Here is a 25,083-nt window from a genome sequence, read left to right on the forward strand (position 1 = left end):
ACTTGTTCGGAGTATGAATGTTCAAACGAGAGAGCAAAACATTGCCTTTATCAACTTCAGCTAGGAATATGCAAACTGGGCTGTTCAAAATTTTCACCGTCCTATGCCTGTTCACAAATGACCATAAAACTGCCACAAGTATTGATTTAAAAATTATAAGTACATTTAGTGTGTAGGTGAATCCACAAATATGAAAACTGCACATAATGAAGATTGATTGTACTAGCAAACAGATTCTAGTAACATCTAAAAAGAATTATACAGCATGACCAAGTGAGGTTTATCTCAGGAATGCAAGTTGGTTTAACATCCAAAAATCAAATAATATAACACACCGTATCAATAGAAAAGAGGGTGAAAACCATATGATCATCTCAATAGCTTCAGAAGTATCATTTGACAAAACCCAGTATTTATTCATGACACAAACAATCTACTCACTGATAAAAAGCATCTATGGAAAGTTAACATTATACTCAATAGTAAAATACTGAATGGCTCCCCCCAAAAGTTAGCAATAAGAAAATTATGTCCTCTCTCACCACATGTATTCAACATCATACTAGAGAGTTAAATCAATTAGCCAAGAAAATGAAATAAAAGGCATCAAGATTAGAAAAGAGAAAGTAGGATGAACTCTTTTTACAGATGACATAATCTTGTATATAGAAGATCCTGAAGAATCAAAGAAAAATTATTAGAATAAATAAGTTCAGGATATTTGCAGAGTTCAAATCAATATGCAAAAATCATTAGCAATGGATAATCTATAAATGATATTAAGAAAAATAATTACATTTATTATAACAGCAAAAGAAATAATATACTTAGGAATAAAATTTTAAAATAAGGACAAAACTTGTACACTGAAAACTGTAAAGCATTGTTGAAAGAAACTAAGAAAGATCTAAATAAAATCAAAGACACTTTGAGTTCATAGATCGGGAGACTTAATATTGTTAAACTGGCAAATGCTGTTTAAATTAATCTAAAATTCAAGATACTCTACCTAAAAATCCCAGTAAGATTCTTTTCTGAAATATACAAGTTGATCTTAAAATTTATGTAAAATTTCTTGGTACCCTAATAGGCAAAAGTCTTGAAATGAAAGAACAAAGTTGGATGAGTCACACTATATGATTTCAGCACTTACTACAAAGCTACAAGTTATCAATATTGTGTGTTACTGGAATAAGAATAGACACAAAGATCAATGAAATAAAACTGAGATTCCAGAAACAAACACTTACATTGACAGTTAATTTTAAACAAGGGTAACAAAACAACTCAATTGTGAAAGAATTTTTTTTTTTTGGAAAACTATGTTGAAATAACTGGACTTCTACATGCAAAATAATAAAGGTAGACCATTTCATTATACCATAAACAAAGGTAGACTCAAAATGGATTACAAATTTCTAGGTAAGAATTAAAATTATATAATTCTTAGAAGAAAATATAAGCATTCTCATAAACTTGGGTTAGGAAAAGGCTTCCTAGTTATGATAATGCAGCAAAAATAAGAGGAAAAAAAAGAGATATACTGGACATACAGATATACTGGACAAAAGATATAATCAAGAAAATGATACTTTTGCCGGGCTGGTGTGGCTCAGTGGTTGAGCATCAACCCATGCACCAAGAGGTCGCTGGTTCAATTCCTGGTTAGAGCACATGCCCAGGTTGTGGGCCTGATCCCCAGTGGGGGGCATGCAAGAGGCAGCCAATTGATGTTCACTCTCATTGATGTTTCTTTCTCTCTCTCCCTCTCCCTTCTTCTCTCTCTCAAATCAATAAAGAAAACTTTAAAAAAAGAAAATGATACTTTCAACAATAAAGATACATATTTTTAAAAAGTTCATAGAACGGAACATATTTGCATAAATGTATTTGATAAAAGATTTGTATCCAAAAATTTACAAATCAATAGTAAAAAGATAAATAAACACAATTTCAAAATGGACAAAGGGTCTGAATAGATATTTTTCCAAAGAAGATATGTAAATGACACATAAACACAACAAAATTTAGTCAATATCATTACTAGTCATTAGGCAGACACGAATCAAGGCCACATTGAGATACCACTTTATATACAATAGAATGACTTAAAAAAAGACAGATTATAACATGTTGACATTGGTATAAAAAATTAGAACCCTTGCACACTGCTGGTCGGAATGTATGATGATGCATCCAACGTTGCGAAGCAAGCTGTCAGTTCCTCAAAGTGTTCCTATACACAGAGTTACCATGTATATGACTTAGCATTTCAACTTCTAGGTATATACAAAGATAATGAAAGCATATGTCTATTAAAAAACATCTACACTAATGTCTATAACATTAGAAACTCCCAATTATTCATAATAGCCAAAAAGTGGAAACAATCCAAATGTCTATTAACTGAGGTGTAGATAAATAAATGTGGCATAACCATACAATGGAGTATTATTTGCCAATCCAAATGATTGAAATATTGATATAAGATGGATGAACACTGAAAACATTTTCTAAGCAAAGAAATTTGGTCACAAAAAACAAACCAAAAAAACACATATTATATGATCCCATTTATGTGAATTGTCCAGATTACGCAAAGCTACGGAGACAGAGGTTGTCAGTTGCCCAGGGCTGCGGTGTTAAAGAGAAATGGGGAGTTACTGCTAACAAGTACAGGTTTTTTTCTCTTCTTTTTTTTTTCTTAGGAATGATGAAAATGTTCTAAAATTAATTCTGGCTTACATTCATCCATGTCAAAGTCTGACAATACCTTGTGCTAGCATGTATTTCAAGACCATATTCTAGGGCATACACTCTAATCACTCCTACATGGATTACTATAAGTAATCTACTACAGGAACTGTTTTCAGTCTTTATGAGCCATCTGTGGCAATATTAATTTTATTAAAATACTACTTTTATTAAATCATTCCCTTGTTCGGTACTGATAATTGTCTAATCTCTTCAGTCTGCCTTTTAAGGTCCACAACCACCTGGTCTATGTTTCCCACTGTTAGGTAGAATAGCCTCTCAAAGATGCTCCTATCCTAATTCTCAAAACCTGTAAATGTGTTACTTCACATGACAAAAGAGACTGTGCAGATGTGATTAAATTAAAGTTCTTGAGTTGGGGAAATTATCCAGGATTATTCAGTTGGGGCTCATGTCATTAGAAGCATCTTTCTAACTGAAAGAGGGAAGCAGAGAGTTAAAGGAGTCAGAGAAAAGCTGTGACAGAGGCGGAGGTCACAGTGAATTGGGCCACAATCTAAGGAATGCAAGCAGCCTCTAGACGCCAGAAGGCAAGAAAACAGATTCTCTCCTCAGAAGGAATGCATCCCTGCTGAACCCTGTTCTCTGACATCCAAAGCTGTACATAATACATTTGTGTTGTTTTGAGGTCTTATGTTTGTGGCGATTTGTTTTTGCTGTGGTAGAAAACCAATATCCTCTGCAGCCCATGACTCTTGGCTCTTTACATACCCCAGAGTTGAATAATCTGCTCCATGTGTCTGGAATGCTATTCTTTTCCTCACACAAGGCCTACTTCAATACTAATATCCTCAAGACCATGCCTCCGCCAACCCCACCTCTACGTGATTTTGACTCTGGTGCTTTCTTCAGAATGAATGTATGCCATCTACGAATTACTAGCACACACGTTACCGAGGGACAACCATTCAATTTTAAGTGTGGGGCAGTGGCACTAAGCACATGCATGGGATGGGAACAGTGCTGTGCTGATGAACCAACTCAAACAAGAGGAGCCCTGGAAAGGACTGGAAGGCAGAGGGGTAGGAGAGGTGAGGCTGGAGAAGAAGGTGAAGGGAAGGTTATGGAGAGCCAAAGGAACTGCATGCAGGCAACTTATTCCGAAAACAACTGGGAGTCCAGCACGTCCACATATAGAAATTTACCCTATGGAGATCATCACGTAAATTAATAAAGATTCCTAGATCAGGGTATTTCTGACAGAATAATATCAAAGCCATCTATGTCATCTCCACTCCCCGTGGAGAGAAACTCAATGCTCATCAAAAGGGGATTGAAAAAAATAATTGATAGGGTTGGCAGCCTTAAAATGATGATATACGTTCCGTATTTATCGACATGAAATGATACTGTATTAAGAATAAGAATATGAAGGGGTTTGAAGAGCAAGAGAAGCAGCATTTACTGAGGGCTCATCATGCACCAGGCAGTGAGCTCAGCCCTTGACAATTTTATTACATTTGATCCTCTCAACAGTTCAACCAGGTAAAAACTGCAATTGTTCCTGTTTTACAAATGAGGAAACCAAAGCCCAAGTGGGTAATAACCTGCCTAAGTCCACATACTTATTTAGTAGCAGAGCAAGGATTAGAACCCAGGCAGAGGCAGTGAAAATTCAATCTATGTTTCTAACTTGAATTCTGAAAAATAATAAAATACAAGAAAGGGAGGGAGAGCAGGAAGGAGGGAAGGAGAAAGAGACAGAAACAGAGAATGAGTAATGATCACTGAAAAACCCTGAGTCGTCATCTCTGAGTTGTAGGGTTTGAGGTAATGTTTTTTTCTTCTTTATTTTATTTATTTTTTTGGCATTTGATTTTTAAAGAGAGTGATTTTTAATTTTTTTAATGAATAGACTATTTTGAAAGAGCTTTAGGTTTATTTACAGAAAAACTAAACACAAAGTATGGAATTCCAGTATATTCCTCTCTCACATAGTTTTTCCTATTATTAAAACTTTTCACTAATATAGTACATTTCTTACAATTGATGGTCCAGTTTTGATATTTTATTACTAACTAAAGTTCATAGTTTACTTTAGTTTTATTATTCACATTGTAATTTATGTGGATTTTGACAAATGAATAATGACATAGATTCACCATTACAGCATCATACAGAATAGCTTCACTGCCTTAAAAATTCAAAATAAATTCTGAAAGGTAAACAATCATCACATATACAGACGGCTTACTATAAGTGTAACAGATGATTATACTCCAACTTCCTTGAGTCTAGTCCTCTCTCTCATACTGGTATATGCTTTCATTTTGCAAAGAAAGATGTTTTCTATAGGTTCGTTTTGCTCTTAGCTTGTTAAGCCTGAAGCTATGTTCCTTCATAATGGACTAAGTAAGCACAGTGAGGCCCAAGCCCTACAATGCCCAGGATCCTCTCAATACACAAAATGACAGACTTTCTGGAAGTCATAGTGAAGAATTAAAACTCAGTGCAAGTATCACCGATCACTACAGTTACTTTACATGCATGGCCATGGAACAGCATTTGATTCATGGCTGAAGGAATGTTGACACAGCCTTCAAACATCATGGCAATGTTTTCTTGTCTGTTTATTAGATAATTTTAGAGAAGAAAGAAATATAGTTTCCTCTACGGATAGTTATATATCTTATGTTTTTGTTTCTTGCATTTGGATACTATTTTTATAGTGTTATTTTTTATGTCATTGTCTTTCTGCAAAATATTAGACTATGTATCAGAATTTTCATCTTCAGAAAAATGTTAATGTTTTGCTTTTTTTAAAATTTCAGTGATATTTTATTTTTTCTACATTCTTAGAACAATTTACCACAGTTTTAGATGTTAGGAACTAGAATTTGACATGTTGTTATCTGTTTTTTTAATCATTTTTTTCTTATCCTTAGAATTGCTCTTTTTTTTTAACATTGTGGATGATTTAGGACATAATTGTAGATGAGCTCAAACAGGGACCAGTATGTGGTAGTAATGAATATTAAGGGTAGTAAAAAGGGAATAAGTCTTTGGTAACAATATATACATACAATAATTCTGGCAAGTTATCCAAGTAAAATACACATGCCTGAGAAGTAAATTTCTTACTTTAGGTAGTAAAGATTTGAGAGCTACATTTTATTAAAAGGATGGTAAGTTTTATAAAATTAATACACTTTCAAAGTGCTCTGCAACCCAAAGGGAGAAGGCAATCATAGGATGGATGCCTAATTAATTAAACAAGAGATAAAAACATGCAATGACATAAAAACTATTATTTACCTAATAGACAGAAACTCCACTGATGCATCATGTAGTAAGCAGTAACATATTTTTTTTTTTTGCTGGAGAATTTGTCTAAAAGAAACAGTGAACAAATTCATTGAGGCTTTTATAAAAAGTAAAAAGAGAAATTAGGAGCAGATAAAGGAATACAAATATTTGCTTATAAATCTGAACTGGGGAAAAAAATGTCTTGAAGATGGACTTTTGAAACATCACTAGTGCTTTTCGTACTGCAGTTCAGCTACTACAACTTTCAGTATTGCCTGTGTTCTGATGATTCCACAGACACAAATAAACTCAGAATTATCTCCTAAACTACAGGCATCTCTACCCAATTGCCTATGGGACATTTCTAGTCAGATCTCCAATGTGACTGCAGACTCTGTAGGATCTAAACCAACCTTTTAATCTCTTCTCTGCCCTACTTTAATCCAGATTTTATCCTCTTTCTGCATTTTCTTTCTTGGAGTGTCACGTGAGCCTTGAGCCATTTGCCCAAGCTGGAAACAGATGTCATCTTGCCTCCTTCTTTTCCCTCATTTCGCTATTCACCTTGTCATGAAATTATGACAATTCTGCTTTTATACACCTCACAGGTCTACCTACCTTCACATCCTGGGGTCTACTGCCTTCTAGCTCAACTACCTGCCCTCTTCTGCACCTGTCCTCATTTTACTCTATATATTCCCCTTTGCACTATTTCCCCACAGCTAATCTCTCATGCATCTTCTTAAAAACTCTTTAATGTTTCCTCCTCCTCGTACAGGTTGATAAAGACTGCATTTCTTTGAACAGAAATCTGCCTGTCATCGGCTTCAGCATCCTCTCTCTCCAAGGCTCTCATTAAACCCCAGGCACCAGTCATGTGAAACTGCTTGCCTCTCTTAAAGCATTTTACATTTGGTAATGGCTCGGAGGCTTTATGTAGGTCATTTCCCGTTTCCAGAGGACCCTTTTACCTCTTTTCTGTGTGATGAACTTCTAGCCATCAAACAAGTCTCAGCCACAACTTCCCCTGGGAAAACCTTCCTAACTGTTTCTATCTGAGTTGATCTTTATGCATGCACAAGTATGGAGCGCTGACCACCCTGGGCTGTAATTGTTTGTTCACCGTGAACTACATGAGGGCAGAGACTGTTTTCCCCTCCTTTCCACTCCAAGAGCTCCTGATGCCACAGAGGTTCTAGCATGAAACAAGGTTTAATAATTACTTATTGAGAGAATGAAATGTTTGCCAGAGCCAGATTTTGAAAGGCTTTGAATATCACATTAAGGAGTTGTATTCTACAGACATAGCTCTGAAGCACAAGAGAAACACAATCAAATCTGTGTTAGAGAGAAAAGCTCGCTGGAGGAATGAGTGGACAAAAGATGAAGTAATATGTTGTAAGGCAGGCAGAAATGTCTGGAGACACAATTATAGATTTATTGGGGTATTAGATTGAAGAATGGTGATATAATTCATATAATGTTTTATATCAGGGCAGAATTACATTCTAAATATACAGTAAGAAAAAAAAAAGACTCATTCTGCTTCATATCTATAACATATTTCACTCATTACTGCAATTCTGATCACAGATATTAGGCTAAAAAATTAATATTAATTAAACCGATAAGAGACTTAATCATTGATTCCAGAAATGTTTCTGGCCTTTTGTAATATCCTTATATGTCTGGATCAATCATAAATGTATAGAAACCAAGCTGCAGTTGTTTATATTTAAGCTCTTGGAGCAATACATTTCACAGTTCAACTGACACTGGTTATGGAAATTTTCTGTACTGAGGGCCTTATAGTAGTGACATGGTGTTTTAGGAGTCGGTGAAACTGGTCATGAAGATGAGAATAAATATTTGAAAGTATTTTTTTCTCTAACTTCATGAAAGCAAATCACCAAATTTTCAATAATCATATTAATGACAGTATTTCTGCCAGAATTTTCAATCTCATCTCAAATTTTCTCAGATATGAATTGTAAGAATTAATTTTAAAAGGTCTGCTGTAAAGATGAAATCTGAACAAATTTTCAGAAAATCTCATGGGATTTTTCAGCATTTTATAACATAACCAAATTAAAAGATCATACTGTGCTATTTTACATAATTTAAACTTTCAAAATGGTAAAGCCACAAATATCAAACATAATTCCTTTAGGAAATAGAGTAACTGCTGAGCAGAACTAGTAAAATGTTGTCGCCTTACAACATCCCAGTTATTTCTCAGAATATGGTCAAAATTTAAAAATTTTTTTCTGTGAAGTATGTATAATTAAATACGTTTTACCTACTTCATACATTTAATAGAAAAAAACAAAAAAAATTTTTCACAAGTTCTTATACTTCAGAATGGAAATATTATTAGCATCATTATCTTTATTTCAGAGAAAAAAATAGATTGTGGTGAGGAAGAAAAGGTTAAGATGACACATTAAAAATAAAATATGGCAAAAAAGAATTAATTCTGCTGAAATTACATAACCTATGAATGAATACATTAGGAATAGGGTAACTGCATTGCAAGGGGTCAGTGCTGAATCTATTTTACTCCATGAAGGTTGTTTATGACAATCAATATTGCCACTCATTTTTGATGATCTTTTGTGTCCTCTGTGCTTCACATTAAATGCATCAACATGTTTGATTTTTAATTTAGCCTTGTTAAAGTAATTTAGTTCAACCTTCACTGAGGAAATGCTGTTATTTGCAATGACAGTGGATGTTATTTGGCCTCTTAGGGCAAATGGGACTGTCAGCCTCGTTGTCAAGTTTCAAGTTGACATAGCCGAGGAGTTAGCAAAGAGGGAGAATGGTGGGTTCCAGCTTTTAATAGCACTGGGGGTTGGGAGAGAATCATTGCTCTTTAGTTAGCCTTTTTTTTTTAATTCATCATCTATTTTTGATTCTGTGAAAATTTGCATTCTTCCCATCACTTAGGGTTAAAATCTTGGTCATTTTTGTTTCTTCTGTCTCCCATACAACCCATCCCAAATCATGCCAATCAAATTGTATGTCTAATCCAAGTGCTCTCATCCTAATTCAAACTTCTGTCATTTTCTGTGTAGTTGCAAAACGTCATAATTGATCCCCCACCTTTAGTTTCTATACGAGTAAAGCACTAAAAACAGCACTGCCATGTTAATCTTTTAGGTCTCATTTCTGATCATGTCTCCCCTCAAAATTTTAGTGTTTTACATGACCTAGAAACTGATGTCTAAAATTATTTGCCTTGTATCTATTTTTTTCCTAATTTTGCCTCCTGCAGAGGTCAAAGGGGTATGGGCAAAGTCATGGTCTTGTCCCTGGTAGTCTCTGAGGCAGAGGGCATCAGCAATCATGGGGCAAGAGCAGCAAGGGGATCCTGGCTGAGACCCAGGGCACCAGGAGGAGAGGGCAGGTAGCTGACAGCTGGTCCAAGAACCCATCCCGAGCAGGAGGACCACAGGCGGGCCAGGCTGCAATCTGGAATGCATACTGCACTGTTCTCTCTCACTTTGCTTACAAGATAGAAATGCACAGATAAAGTTCTTAAGAACTACAACATGGAGGGCAGAGGACTAAACTCCAAGAGTGGGACCTTCCTGTCTGTGTGTGAAGATGATGGTTTAGACCCATGAAGCCTGCTTGAGAGCAGATGTCCAAAAGGAAAAAAAGCAGGGAGTAGGACTGAGATTTAAAATGAAAACAAGTAAAATGAAAGAAGAGAAAAGATAGTCTTCACTGGAAAAGGTAATACTGATTTGAATCGTGGATTTCTGGCTTTCCAGAAGATGCTCTGCTTCTTTCAGATCCATGTAACCACCATATCTAGATGGGGTGATATGAAACTACTTACAAGATGGGAGAGCTCTAATATGGGGCGAGATCTTAATATTTGTTGAGTGCTGTTTGTGGCTAGATATTTTATAAATGTTATAATGTTTTTCACAAACACACAATTTAATGCAGACATTATCCTTATCCTTATTTTTCAGACGAAGAAATAGAGTTCACCAGTTATTCATGGTCAATTATTCTGATGCAGGGCGTGTAGCTGGGTAGTAGAATGATAGGAAAGATCGCAGTCAAAACAAAATGCATTTGTACTTAATGGATTTTCTTCTGAGAGGGAAGTTCATAGCACTACAGGCCTACCTCAAAAAACAAGAAAAATCTCTAATAGACTATCTAACCTCACAACATAAAGAACTAGAGAGCAAAAAAAAAAAAAAAAAAAAGAAACAGAAAACCCCAGAGCAAGTAGAAGGAAGTAAATAGTAAAGATCAGAGCAGAAATAAATGACATAGAGACCAAAATAACAATTCAAAGGATCAATGAAACAAAGAGCTGAGTTTTCGAAAAGATAAACAAGATTGATGGACCCTTTGCTAGACTCACCAAGAAACAAAGATAGAGAACCCAAATACACAAAATCCAAAAGGAAAGAGGAGAAGTAACAACTGACACCACAGAAATACAAAAGATCGTTAACAACTACTATACACAATTATATGGCAACAAATTCGACAATCTAAGCGAAATGGACAAATTTCTAGAAACACATAGTCTCCCAAAACTGGACCAGGAAGAGATAGTAAACTTGAACAGACCAATATCAACAGAAGAAATTGAAGATGTAATCAAGACTCTCCCAGCAAACAAAAGCCCAGGTCCGGATGGCTTCACGGGGGCGTTTCACCGAACATTCAAAGAACTAATACCCATTCTCCTCAAACTATTTCAAAAAATGCAAGAAGAAGGAACACTTCCAAACTCGTTTTATGAAGCCAGCATAATTCTAATTCCAAAACCAGAAAAAGACACTACAAAGAAAAAAAACTACAGGCCAATATCCCTGATGAACATAGATGCCAAAATCCTGAACAAAATACTAGCAAATCAGATATAGCAATACACCAAGAAAATTATTCACCATGACAAAGTGGGATTCATCCCAGGGATGCAAGGCTCGTACAATATTCGCAAGTCAATAAATGTGATACACCACATAAATAAAATGAAGAATAAAAACCACATGATCATATCAATAGATGCCGAAAAAGCCTTCGACAAAATCCAGCAACCATTTCTGATAAAAACGCTCAGTAATCTGGGAATAGAGGGATCATATGTAGACACAATAAACCCATATATAGAAGACCTACAGCCTACATCATACTCAATGGGCAAAAACTAAAAGCATTTCCCCTAAGAACAGGAACAAGACAGGGATGCCCACTTTCGCCACTCTTATTTAACACAGTACTGGACATCTTAGCCACAGCAATCAGACATGAGGAAAAAATAAAAGGGATCTAAATCGGAAAGAAGGAAGTGAAACTATTATTATTTGCAGATGACATGATACTATACGTAGAAAACCCCAAAGACTCCATCAAAAATTTACTAGACTTAATAAAATAATTGGCAAAGTAGCAGGATACAAAATTAACGTCAAGAAATCAATGGCATTCTTATACACCAAGGATGAACTCACAGAAAGAGAAAATAAGAAAACAATCTCATTAACCATTGCAGCAAAAAATTAAGATACCTCGGAATAAACTTAACCAAAGAAATAAAGGACCTATTCGCAGAAAACTACAGGTCATTGAAAAAAGAAAGAGAGGAAGATATAAAAAAGTGGAAGCACATACCTTGTTCATGGATTGGGAGAATTAACATCATTAACATGTCCATACTACCCAAAGCAATCTATAGATTCAATGCAATCCCCATCAAAATACCAACGGCATACTTCACAGAATTAGAACAAGTACTTCAAAAGTTCATATGGAACCAAAAAAGACCTCAAATAGCCAAAGCAATCTTGAAAAGGAAGAACAAAGTTGGAGGGATCACATTACCAGATTTCAGGTTATACTACAAAGTCACTGTAATCAAAACAGCCTGGTACTGGCACAAGAACAGGCATATAGACCAGTGGAACAGAACAGAGAAACCAGAAATGGACCCAAAGCAATATGCTCAATTAATATTTGACAAAGGTGGCAAGAGCATACAGTAGAGTAAGGACAGCCTCTTTAATAAATGGTGCTGGGAAAATTGGACAGCTACATGCAGAAAAATTAAACTAGACCATCAACGTACACCCTACACAAGAATAAATTCAAAATGGATAAAACACGTAAATTTGACTCATGAATCCATAAAAATCCAAGAAGAAACTCTAGGCAACAAAATTTCAGACATCATACGAAGCAGAATTTTCACTGATACATCACCTAAGGCAATAGAAACAAAGGAGAAAATGAACACATGGACGACATGAAACTCAAAAGCTTCTACACAGCAAAAGATACAATCATCAAAACGGAAAGGCTACCCACTATATTGGAGAGCATAATTGCCAATGGTATATCAGATAAGGGGTTAATTTCCAAAATATATAGAGTGCTCATACAACTCCACAAAAGGAAGACAAAGAACCCAATTAAAAAATGGGCAGAGGAACTAAATAGACACCTACCTCTCCAAACAGGACATACAAATGGCTAAGAAACATATGAAGAAATGCTCAACATCACTAATCATCAGAGAGATGCAAATTAAAACAACAATGAGGTAACACCTCACTCCTGTCAGAATGGCCGCCATCAACAAATCATCAAACAAGTGTTGGTGAGGGTGTGGAGAAAAGGGGACTCCAGTACACTGCTGGTGGGAATGCACACTGGTGCAGCCGCTATGGAAAACAATATGGTATTACCTCAAAAAATTAAAAATTAAACTTCCATTTGACCCAGTGATCCCACTTCTAGGAATATACACTAAGAAACCTGAAACACCAATCAGAAAGAATATATATACCCCCATGTTTGTAGCAGCACTATTTACAATCGCTAACATCTGGAAACAGCCCAAGTGTCTATCAGTAGACACATGGATAAAAAAGCAGTGGTACATATACACAATGGAGTACTACGCAGCTGTAAGAAAGAAAGATCTCTTATCCTTTGAGACTACATGGAGGGACCTGTAAAATATCATCCTAAGTGAAACAAGCCAAGCAGAGAAAGACAAGCATCATATGATCTCACTTATTTGTGGAATATAATGAACATAACAGTCTGAGGATAGGGTAGTCCCAGAGACGTGGAAGTGGGGTACAGACAATCCCCAAAAGAGGGGGTGGGGGGGAGAGATAAACCACAGAACTTATATGCATGTATGCATGAATAGTGGACATGGACAACAAACTGGGGATAGGGCAGGGAGGGAGGGGAGAGGGGAATCAGTGGGGGAAAAAGGAGAAACATCTGTAACAAAAATTAATTAAATAATTAAAAAAAGAAAGTAAAAAAATAAAATAAAGAAAAATAAACTATTTCACATACAACTGTAAACCTACTTTTGCCACAACCTGTATGTTCTACATATATATTTTAAAAAACATTATAAAAGCTCATAATAGAACATTCTGAAAGGGCTTTAATTTATATTTTACCTACATTTGTATTTCTCCTGTGGAATTTCACCCATTTTAAAAGATTTATTTAGTACTCCTTTGACTCCTAAATTTTTCCACCTAAAGATCTTTAGAGATTTTAGAATATGTGTATGTGTGTAAGTAATGCAGGAATGTTTACTTTAATAATCCTTGTCAAATTAAGAATATTTAAATAATTTTGAAGAAAACAAATCCATTTTGAAAGGTCCTACTCAGCTACAATTCTGAAGTGATGGCATATTGTTTCTATTAAAGCACAGCTTTTTGAAGATATATATTATATTATGTATTTGAGCTGAAATTTCAAGTCATAAAAATCCATTGGAAAGGTTTTATTAATTTCAAAATACTTAAAAATGTATAGTTTGCTTAAAATCCCAAGTGGAGAATTTTGCAAATCCCAAATGGAGAATTTTACAAATAAAATCTTAGTACATTCCAAACTTCTGAAAAATAATGTCTTAAAATATTTCAAGGATACTGGGGCAAATGGGCAAAACATTTCACCTCATATAGGACATAACTAACACATTAAAAAATTCTAAGATGAAAAGTCAAATCTCTATGATTTATTGAATGCCAATTTTAGTTAATAAATTTATTTATTTATTTATTTATTTATTTATTTATTTATTTTTTATTGTCACCCGAGGACATTTTTCCATTTTTTGTTCAGGTAGAGTGGGAGGGAGAGAGAGGAACAGAAAGAGAGAGAGAAACATCGATGTGAAAGAGACACATCGAGTGGCTGCCACCCGCACAACCGACAGGGCCGGGGACAAACTGCAACCAAGGTACATGCCCTTAGTGGGAACCGAACCCGGGTCTCTCAGGACCGCAGGCCGATGCTCTAACCGCTGAACCAAACAGGCCAGGGCTAGTTAATAAATTTTTATTAGCAATGCCATAGGAAATTCAGTATTCTTCATATTAGTGAGAAAAGGCAAATCATTATCAATAAACTAGTATATGTCTGTAGCATCTTTGATTCACTAAATCTGGGATTGTTTACTTCTTGTGTGACCATTTTGCTAGAATAATTCTAGGTATGGTACCATTTGGGTTCAGTATGAATTCTAAAAGCATTTATTTAATTCATTGCTTAGGCATATTAATAAAAAGGCATATGAGCCCTGGCCAGTTTGTCTCAGCGGTCAGAGCGTCGGCCCGTGGACCAGAGAGTCCTGGGTTCGGTTCCTGCTAAGGGCACATACCTCAGTTGCAGTTTGTCCCCGGCCCCAGTTGGGGTCGTGTGGGTGGCGACCACTTGATGTATCTCTCTCACATTGAGGTTTCTCTCTCTCTTCCTCCCTTACTCCCTCCCTCTTTATCTGAAGATAAATGTAAAGAAAATGCCTTAGGGTGAGGATTTTAAAAAAAGCATATGAGAAATAGGAGTTGTGTTCATTGCCAGTTATTAATTATCGCCTCTATAATTTAATATCTAAATAATATTAAATGGTAGTTCTAAACCAACTATCTGTTGTCTCTTACTCCAAACATAGTATCAGGGTTCCTGACTAAATAGCTATGATGGAAAGAAAATCCCTGTGGCAGAAATTAAACCCAGGAAGGATTAATCTCCAGCCTCCTAGGCTTTTATGTCTAGCATGCTTCAAAACCAAAGAGAAAAGTTCTAATCACTAAAAAAAATTAAAGGTATAAATTGGACTAAGATAGAAACCTATCACCCTTATATCAGGCAGAGCAGACTAAATCTTCTACTGGATTGAAAGTGTCAACTGTGCCCAGTTGGTGTGGCTCAGTGGTTGAGCATCAACCCATGGACCAGAGATAGTCAGTTCGATTCACAGTCAGGGCACTTGCCCAGGTCGTGGGCCTGATCCCCAGTGGGGGGCATGCAGGAGGCAGCCAGTCAATGTTCTTGCTCATTGATGTTTCTGTCTGTCTGTCTGTCTCTCTCTCTCCTTTCCACTCTCTCTAAAAATATGAAGAAAGAAAACATTAAAAAAAAAAGTATCAACTGTGCCCTCCTTCAGCCCTGCTCACTGCAAAGCTGCCCTACCCATCTTTCTGGGGCAACGGCAAATCCCTTTCCCCAGAAGTCACATTGATATGCGGGCTCCAGGGTGAGGAACCTGTCGAGAATGCATCTCCCATACCTTCCACCCCTGACTGGACGGGTCCTCCTGGCCATGCAGCAGGCCCATCTCTGTTTCGGGGTTTGATTTCGGTTTCCATCTCCATTATTTGTAATGTCTTCCTAAGGGGTAGGAAATAAAAGTTCTTTCTTGAGGGAAAATTATATCTAAGGTAAACCTAATATTATATATATACACATATATATATACTGTAATGTTTACTTTCAAGCAATTGATTGAAATTTCATTGGAAAAAACATGTTACCAGTTTATTAGTTGATTATTAATTATTATAATATAATTTATAATAGCTAATTTATTTATTAATATCTGGGGTATTATTTAGCAATGGTAAAATACATTAAACTTATAGCTTCTGATATATTATTAAAGGTTTTCCCTTTTTTGTCAACTTTTACTACATATCGTCCTTTTCTATATAAATTGCCAAAATTACAAGTCATTGGACACATGCAAACTTATAGATATTATTCAATAACTTAAATTTGTATTTCTTCGTAGTCTTTCCATATAACATCAAATAATACTATTTACTGAGTTCTTTCTGCATGTCCCTATACAATAGCTCGTTTATTATGAATGATAGTTCTGACTTGACAATTTACACTTTCTCATCACAAGAGGCTCAGAACATTAGATTATATCTGATACTTAGAACAACAGCAGAAAAACAGCACAAGCATAGCCAGATTTTTTTCAATATATTAGATATTTCAAATATTTGGCTTATTGGTTATATGTTTGTTTTAGGTAAAAAATAATACCTTTTGAAATAAATGCATGTTTTCACTGGTGATTTGACTTGGGTTTTAAGAAGCTGAAAAGAATCACACAGTATCAGGTATGCCACCTCTGCCCAAATAATATCATAACTATGGGGCACTTATTTAACCCATGGAAGTAACACAAACGCAGTATTCTCTTATTATTCCCTATCCTCGTTCTACATACTACCTAGAGAATTGTTGAATAAGTATGAAAATGTCAACATCTCCTACATAGATTTTAAAGTACTTAGTCTAGGGATAATTATTATGCCAGTGACAGGAATGCAAAATAAATTTAAACAGAGGCATTATAAACACTCCAAAATCAAAACCTGCAAGACTATGTTCACAAAAATTCTAAAAGTAGTAGAAAGTAAGAGTCCTAGGAAACTCCTTGGTTGGTTTGGCTCAGTGGATAGAGCGTCAGCCTGCGGACCAAAGAGCTGGGTGTTTGATTTGATATCTAGTCTCCAGACCTGGTCAGGGCCACGCAGGAGGCAATCAATCTGTGTCTCTCTCACAATGATGTTTCTCTCTCTCTCTTTCCCTTTCCCACTCTATCTGAAGATAAATGGAAAAATATTCTCAGGTAAGGATTTAAAAAATAAAAGTACTAGGAAACAAGCAAAGTGTAAGAATTGATAGTATCCCATGCTAAAGTTTGCAGGGGAAAAATACTCTTGCTCACTGCTAATTCAATGTGGATTTGAACAATACAATTTTAGAGAAAAAAAAATCCTTAAAAATAATTTACTCTTTACTCTGCATTTTATATCTAGGAATTTATTTGCAGTTATGATTTTAAATACGATAAGGATGTCCACTAGGATTTAGAAAGTCGAGATGTACATGATCATGCTTTTCACAATAGCCAAGTATAGAAACAAAGCAGATAGCCAATAATAGGGTTGGTTAAATAAATTATGACATATGTATATAAATAAACATGGGCAACTATTTCTAATTATACTGTCTAAATATAACATAAACTATATATTTTCTCACAGTACACTAGGAAAAATTACTATAATATGTAATGCAGTAAAATAAAAATAGATTATAAGATAATATGATCCATGTGATCCTATTTTTTGTTTCTGTAAATTTGTATATACACATTTAACACCAGGATATTAGTAGGAACAATCACTTTGTGGTGAAATTTTATTCTCCTGTGGTGATTTCAGTCTCTTCTTTATTTGTATTTCTAAATTTCTACAATCCTCAGTTGATAAAATAACAATGATAACAGTAAGAGCTAACACCTGTAATGCTCACTATATCAAGGTTTGAGTTATCTCATTTAATCCTCACATCCCAAGGAAATAACCATCATTTCTATCGTCTTTTTATAAATGAGGATACTGAGGCACAGAGGAATGCATCAGTTCATCCACGATCACGCAGCTAGTCAACAGTAGAACTGAAATTATAACAGAGCTTCTCTGAGTCTAGGTTCCAAGCTCTCAACCCCAACACTTCACGTTTATCCCATAATGCTTGGCAAAAAAAAAAAAAATGCTAGTTATAAAAATAGAGATATATTGCCTGGCCAGCATGGCTCAGTGCATTGAGCATCAGCCCATGGACTGAGAGGTCCCGGTTTGATTTTTGGTCAGGGCACATCCTGTTTGCAGGTTCCATCACCAGTAGGGGACATGCAAGATGCAGCTTATCAATGTTTCTCTCTCACATCAATTTTATATCTCTCTCTACCTTCTTCTCTATCTAAAACAATGAATAAAAATATATATATTTTAAATAGAGATATAAAATGCTATTATAATGATGTATTAGATGATTTTGCTAAATAAAACGCACAAGAAAATCAAATTTACATACTACTTCAATTAATTATATTGAAAAACATTTTAAAAGCATTTTAGGTCACTTTCCTTATTTGAATTCAAATGATAATTTTTCCCCCTAATTATCTTATGTTTTTTCCTGTTATAGCATGGTAGGGTACTCTCAACGAGGTGACCATTGAATTAGAATTGCCATAAATAATACCCTGAAAAATAATTACCTTGAATTTGACAAACATTTTAGCTTATCAACTTACATACTTACAGCATGAGGTCAACATAGGGTGCAGAATTCAATCTGTTTTTTTTAATAACAAATATTTAAGGCCTTGATGACCAGGATTGTTGTGCTGTGCAAAGTTAGTACACAATATCTTTGCACACTAAAATATTGGTGGGCACTGCAGAAGTACCCTGTACCCAGATTCTGCTGTCCTTTTACTTGGACGGCTGCCCTAACACACCACAGCGCTGTTTACTGGAACCCAATGGAACAGGAGGGTTTTCTTACACTTGAACTCACTTTCTTACCCTGAACCTTTTGAATATTTCAAGAGTTAATGCTCAGTTAGTCAGGCCTTCAAGTCCGTGATCTGACATTTTGAAATGATCATTAATACAGGGCAGGTACTTTCATTTTAATGTGCTTACTTTCCATCCTTCAGGAAGAACCTCAGATGCTCCAAACCTAAAAGAAACATGCTTGGCTCCCTCTTCTTCACTTATTTCCCTCTGACTCTTGTACCCAATCATGACAATACACATGAAAATTAAATCTGAGTACTATTCATTATTTGGTGATTGTAGAGTGATTATAAAGCGATCGCAAACTTCCTGATATTCCCAGTAAGAGAAGGAAAGTAAAATGTAAACTTATTAGGCTTTGTATATATACATTTGGTAGTTTATTTTAGTTTGGCAATAATACACAATTGGTAACATTTTGCTTCATATATATATAAATTACAGCTCTTTGGAGCAACAGATAGAAGGTATTTTTTAAGTAAACATTTGTCTGACATCAGCTGCTCTTCACTTAGCAGCCAGCACTTGAGAGAGTAGTTCTTTCCCATTCACTGCTTCATGTCCTCATTCCCATTTTCAACCCATGAGAGCTCGGCTTACTGCATTCACCTTCATTAGGATTGTTCTCAAACCTCATGTTTGTTGGGCACATTCATAACATTGATGAAGAAATCCAACGCTTGTTTTGAATTCTTATTTTAATTGGGATATGGCATCTCTGTAGGACAGAACACTGCTGTTGATGCTTCCCTTCTTGAAGCACTCACTTTCCCGGAACCTGGCAGCCAGGCAAGTTCTGTCTTACTTTCTTCCAAGCCTTCATTTTACAATTCATTTTCTCCACTATCCCTTGAATTTGATTACATCTTATCCATTTATTTTCCTTACCTTCTATTTTATTCCTCTCCTCTTCTTTTCTGCTTATGTATCTTCATTCTTTGTGGTCAATCTTGTCTTTTTTTTTTTAATCTTTATTATTAAAAGTATTACAGATGTTCCCCTTTCATGACTTCATTTATCAGTGCGTAGATGAGTAACACCATACCTATATTTATAGACTGGGTCTTACCCACGACATCAAATCCACATATATAACTGCAACCTGAGCATCTTCATGTGATTTTCCATATTCAACTAGAACTCAATATATTTCTAATTCAATTCATCTTTTTTTCTTCCAAAACCTTTTCTTCTATAGTATCACTCATTGTGAATTGTGACACTCACGATTTATTAAGTTACATAAAACAGAAATAAGGGAATCACTTTTTCACTCTTTGTTCTCCCTCCAAAATCATTCAACTCCTAATTCTGATGAGTCATTTAATATTCTTACAATTTTTCAATGTTATCTAACTTTCTATTTTCTTCTGCAGCCAGAGTCGTGTTTCTAAACTTCAAAACAGTGCATGACATTCTTCTGCTTAAAATTCTGCACTGGTTTCATATTGCTTTGGAGATCAAAATCCTTAGTTGTCTGTACTTTATACCTATTATATCTTCCTCTTAGGTCCCAGAGCAACTTTTCCATTCTTGTCCTCATTTTCCCAAATGCCTTTGTCTTACTCATAATATGTTCTACTCATCTCTATGTCCAAACTTAAACATCAGTGAGATCAATAAATCTTCCCTAACCTCAAAACCTGTATGAGGGACCATATTTGGTCCCATATTGCTCCATGATAACATTTATCACACTAAATCCTATTTGCCTCCTCAGTAGATCATAGCACTTTATGATAAAGATTGTATACTATACTTTAGTGCGTGGCACATAGTAAGCACTTGATCAATATTTAATAACTGACTGATTGGCTGTCCAGTGATAAATGGGGTGGGACAATGGATTGTTTCATATATGAGTAGTAGGTAAGACTGTTCATTGAGAAAAATGTCCTCTTCAGCAGAGCTCCTTTCATTGAATGTTTGAATTTAAATGTAGGAACAACCTTCCGCATGACAGAAACTTGGCAGTGATGTAAGCTGGCTCAATTGAGACATATTATTTAGTATGAGAACCAACATTTAGAAAATTAAATATCCTTCAGAAATCTTTTAATTAGGTAGCCTTTTTGTTTACCTATGATATTGCACATCCTGTCACTAATAAAAATTAGCTTGGATTCTACTTGGAAAGTGCACTGGTAATTATTCTCACTTCTCAAAAATATGCAGCAAAGGATAGCAATGAAGAAAGTTTCAATTTAAAATTGAAGTTGGTATAACTCCAAAAATCCTGAACATTTATTACAGGCCAATAAACTCTGTCATTTTGAAAGATTACAGCCAGGATTGAGTGCCTTGTCAGCTATTTTTTACTTCCCAGTCACTGATAAAACCTCTTTCAGTCATGGTAAGCTGTCACCTACCCTGCAATCTTATCTTATTCTAATCTAGGGCTTCTTAGACATTCATGGATGAACTTCAAGCATTTTGTAAAGCCGAAAAAAATGGTTTCTAAAATTGTATATGTATGTAAGCGTTTATCTGGAACAGGGTCTCAACATTTGTTGGGCTTCTAAAATAAATTCACAACTCCAAAGAAGTTAACAACCATTGGTAATCATCTTATAGGTAAAAGAAACAAAAACATAATGGCTACAGAAGATGGTTTGACGTTGGGTGGTGGACACACAATGCATACAGATCATGTATTATAGAAATGTACACTTGAAATCTATATTATCCTATTAACCAATGTCACCTCGATAATTTTTAATTGAAATTAAAAAAATAAAACTATATATAATTGACTTAAATATTCCCACATATGAAATGATAATCTTTGGGAGAGAGAAAAGTGTGACATTTATTTTATTAGTGAAATTAGTTAAATTTAGGTTAAATAGCTGTATTTTAATTTATTTCCTACCACATTGAATATAATCCAGAAATAATAGAAATAACGGAAGATACCATTGGAATTTTAATTTTTATGTGCAAATAAAAGTAACATAATGACTCTGCTACAGAGGCTCATTTTGCTTACCAGAGCAAAAGTACTCCTATAATACTGGAAGAGTACTTATACTAGCCTCTAAGCAGTAGTTTTACAGTGTCCTCTCTAGATAATGCCTTAATCCATTCTTCACCTTCTCTGCTGATAAGTGAATCCCTCATATCTTCAACTTCAGTTTCTCCATTCCTCTTTTTTTTTTTGCAGATTTGATATCCCACTTGCTTTTATGGCCTAAGGCTAACTGATTGAGCTAATGTCTATTTGTAGTCTAGAATCAAATAAGCAGAGAAATAATTAAGAATTTTAAAAAATCCCTTGAAACACCAAAATACCTTATTTAAAAACATAGACTAGCATCTGCTATAAGAAATTGTGCATCAAATCTTAATACATTCTCTAAATTGACCAAAAAATGACATAGGTCAGCTAAAATGCCCAGATATCCACAGTACTTGCAAAAGGGACATATCAATTTAAAATTATGTTTTTCAGAATTTTTTATTAGAGTATTTCTTTTTAATTTTATTTGTTGTTAATCTTTACCTAAGGATCTTTTTCCATTGATTCCCAGAGCATGAAAGGGAGAGAGAGAGAGAAACATTGATGTAAGACAGAGATATTGACTGGTTGCCTCCACATGGCCATGACCAGGGCCGGTGGTCAAACCTGCAATCCAGGTACATGCCCTTTACCGGAATCAAACTCGAGACCCTTCAGTTCGCAGGCCGAAGCTCTAACCACTAAGCAAAGTCAGCCAGGGCTTTCTTTTTAATTTTAAATAAATGCCTAGAAATGTCCATCAGTAAATGAGTGGATAAAAAAGTGGTGGTACATTTATACAATGGAATACTATGCAAGAAAAGAAAGATTTCTTGCCCTTTGAGATGACATGGAGGGACCTGGAAAGTATTATGCTAAGTGAAATAAGTCAGAGAAAGACAAGTACCACATGATCTCACTTATTTATGAAATATAATGAACAAAATAAGCTGATGGTCAAAATAGATCCAGAGACATGGGAGTAGGGAACAGACGGACAAACCTCAATGGGAAGGGGGTTGGGGAGCATGGGAACAGATTAACAAAAAAACTTATGTGCATGTGTGCATAACCAGTGGACACAGACAACAGTGTGGGGAAGGCAGGAGGGGGGGTGAGAGCGGGGAGGAGGGGATCAATGGGGGGGGGGGAAGAGGAGAAATCTGTAATACTTTCAACAATAAAGATAAAATAAAATAAAGAACAGAAGCACTGAGCCAATATTAAATGAGATAAAATATTTTTTTTTTAATTTTTATTTTAAATGGTATTGTGTTTGGAGGTTTTCTAGTTGGTAAAGGTTTGGCACGTTACTATGGTTGCTATTTCAAACAACAGCTTGGCTGCACATCAGCAAATACCAGAAAGTAATGAAGTTTTAGATAAAGATGAAAGTAAGTGTGTGCATCCTTCAGTTGGAGACAATTTCATTTTTGCTATTCCTATTCTGGATGACTATTGGAGAACTCCAGTGCCAAGCCATGAAAGAGTCACGGAAAGCTTCCTTCTGACGAACTCATGCTTTTCACTAACTTTTATGAAGAAGACTTTGATCATATCTCCGAATACACAATAAGATACTTTGCATGGCCCTCCTGAGTGCTATGGTATAATTCTGATTCTGAGTCTAACAAAGAAAAATATTGAAAACATGATAGGTTTTGAGAGGAACCTTGGGGGAGGGAATAAAAAAACACACACAGAAAAACCAGAGCACCATGGTAGAGGACTGATCTTGAAGTTAATAAACCTAAATTAGATCTCAGAATGTCTCTTTACGGAAGACCCTTTTATGCTATGTTCTTTTGCTGAACTCGGCAGGGAGAGTCACATGAATGGTTGGTTTGGGATGATCCACTCTAACACTGATTAACTTTTTCTGCTGGAATCATTGTCACTTTTGTGATGACGCTTATTAAAAAGCACATATTATTCTGAACACAGAAATAAGATTAACCCAGTGAATAACAGAAACCAAGGTTTTAGAGATGGTTAAACAAGGGTGTTGAGTGATATAGCTGCTATTTAAATCCATAGCGCTTCAAGGATACTTTTAACAAATGTAGCAGGAATTTGTTAGGGAAGGTTTTAAGAAAAAATGCAACTTCATTTACAATGTTCCAATTAATTTTAATAATTAAAATTACTTTATTTTATTTTTCAATCCAGAATTAAATGAACAAAATTGTATTGTGTGTAACAATTGTTCAGTCCAGAAAGGAAGAGAATGACCCTGCTTTAAGCAGCAGGCAAGCTGCATGTGCCGTGATGGAGGGAGGACTAGAGATTAATTATGCATCGTATGTCAGAAGCACTTTTGTTCACTCAGATAAAACACCCCTAGGTGTGTCATTTTGAAAGATGCAGGGCAATGTGTAAGGCGCGCACACACATAAGCATTCAAATACACAGACAGATATGCTGGGTCATCCCAGTGATCCCATGTCTGTTGACCTCCACACAGTGCCAGGTCCTTCAAATATTGATTCAGTTTAGTCTTTCTTTACTGAGATGAAATATATACTTTGTGTTACACTGAGATCTGGGCTGTAGACCCACTTGGTAAATTGAGATAATAAATTAAATATATTTTATTTTAGCTACACTTGGATAGAAAGGTGGCTACTTTCCAGTACCAGAAGATATTAACTCTCTGTGCAGTTTCACTTATTTCTCTAGCTGCAAAGGCTGTAGGACATTTAAAAATGCTGACTACGTTCTTCAGTTCGTGGGACCATCTGTCTTGTGTTGCTAACTGTCACATATAACTTATGACCTATCATTACAGTTTTTGATATTTGAAGCCAGTTGGCCCATCAAAAGAATGAAGAGAAAATGAGGAATCAGAAAAGCCCATTTCAGTAACCTATTTGTACCAACATCTAAATAGATTTGAAAGCAAAGAGAAGAAATATCTAGATGCACTTGAGGGTTTTTAAAAAAAGTGAAATTGTTCATTTTTTTAACCCTATCTTTCTCTTCCAGTTCTAGAGGGATTACTGTTTTGTTTAGCTATTAATAAAGGATTAAATATGTTTTCACACTCTAAATAACTAAAATATTTTATTTAAAACTGCTATCAGCAGTTGTCCTTTGCACTTATATTGAATTAATGAAATTAAAGACTCAGAGGGAAAAAGGGGATGTACTTGAAGCCAATGGCTCCCCCAAAGTAGTCCCCATTTCAGAACCAAGTCGTGGTTTTTTTATTGGCTCAGGACAAATTGAGAGATTCAAGAGTAATGTCCTGATTTTTCCTGAAAGTTAAACTTATTCATATTAAGATAATATCCTCTATTATGAGATTATGTCTATTCTACTTTACTGTGAAAACATTGTTACATTTATAAAATGGTAATGGTAGATGGAATTATGTAT

Source organism: Molossus molossus, unplaced genomic scaffold (genome assembly GCF_014108415.1).
Source record: "Molossus molossus isolate mMolMol1 unplaced genomic scaffold, mMolMol1.p scaffold_m16_p_16, whole genome shotgun sequence".
Lineage (NCBI taxonomy): Eukaryota > Metazoa > Chordata > Mammalia > Chiroptera > Molossidae > Molossus > Molossus molossus.